Source organism: Etheostoma spectabile, chromosome 15 (assembly GCF_008692095.1).
Source record: "Etheostoma spectabile isolate EspeVRDwgs_2016 chromosome 15, UIUC_Espe_1.0, whole genome shotgun sequence".
Taxonomy (NCBI): Eukaryota; Metazoa; Chordata; class Actinopteri; order Perciformes; family Percidae; genus Etheostoma; species Etheostoma spectabile.
The window spans coordinates 29,188,176-29,189,721 of record NC_045747.1 but is presented as its reverse complement, the minus strand read 5'-3'; positions in this window follow the sequence as shown (position 1 = coordinate 29,189,721).

Here is a 1,546-nt window from a genome sequence, read left to right as displayed (position 1 = left end):
CCCCCCCCCCTTAGTTTACTGTTCGCGGTCATATGTGACTAAACAGTATTAACTGCTCTTATTTGAACATAAACACCAATAAAAATGACAAAAAGTACATTTTATGTAACATTTATTATAAAAAGAACCTTATTAGAACATTAACATCTACAACATGTGTGTGTGTGGGTGTGGGTTTGTGAAGGATATAAGGTCTTGGGGCACTCTGGCAATGTAAATGCCAGATTTATGGCACAGGGAATGTTTAAATTGGTCCTTTTGGACCAGAACAGTGAAGGTTAAGGACACAGTCCAACACAGGCAGAGTTGGGAAGTAACGCAACACATGTACCGGCGTTACAGATTCAGAATACAAATTATGAGTAACTGTCTTCCGTTACAGTTACCATTCATATAGGTGGTGTTAAGAATACAGTTACATTGTTGAAATCAATGGATTACATGACGATACTTCTCTGTTTCACAAGTTGATTCACTATCTAAATAAAGGAAGGCAACTCTTTGCATTTCCCAGAAGCCTCAATATGAAAACGAGCTTTTTGCGTGATCACTGATGGAGGTAGAGATGGAGCCGGAGACGACACAACAGAGCGGGCATGACGGCGTTTTCTATCTTGGAAATTCCAACAGAATTTCACATTAAGGAAAGAACAGGGAGAACCAAATATAAGTGGGCAGTGCAACCTCTGCTTGTCAGCGACCAAATGACCCCACATCCAACCTGAAGCATCTTAAAGTAAGTTTTTTTTTAAATTAGTCAAGGGTAGTCGTCTGCTGTAGTTTTACTGGTCACCTTGCTCTTTTACAGTTGTATCCGGCAGCTACCTGCTTAGTTGACGAGCAAACTTACATTCTCCTATGTGCTGATTTACTACCCCCAGAGCCGTTGAAAGACTGACTTACCCCATTTGACATGCTAGTTAATTTTAGCTAAAATTAACTTGTGGTAGCTAGACTGGTGTTAGTTTTTTGTAGTGGGCTATGCAGGACAAATACAAAATCTATCTGCTTCTTCACATACACATTCAGCCAGTTGGAAGAGAAGAACACACCGGAATAGGCATGTTTAGTCAGTAGTATTTGATAGTCGCATTCTTACACTTAAAAACTGCAATTCATTGTATCCAAGTATTCCAGAATGCATTACTCAGATTGAGTAACATAACGGAATATGTTATAAATTAATTTTTTGAGCATGTATTCTGTACTCTGTATTCTGTGATAGAATACATTTTGAAAGTATCCTTCCCAACTCAGGCCTCTCTATCATGGCCTCGGTGGAGGTCTGTGCTCTCTATACCCTTCTAGTTATCTTATGATTACTTACCCGTTTGGTGCCCCCCCCAACCCAAGTAAAGTGATACATAATGCTGAATAGTTTCAAAGTAGTCCCTCATTACTTCATTATTATCTTAACAATAAATTATACTTAGACAACAGTAATCTAAAGAAATGTTTAATTCATCTTATTCAGAACACATACACATTATGTGCGGCTGTGGCTCAGTGGTAGAGCCTGCCAATCGGAAGGTTGGTGGTTTGATCC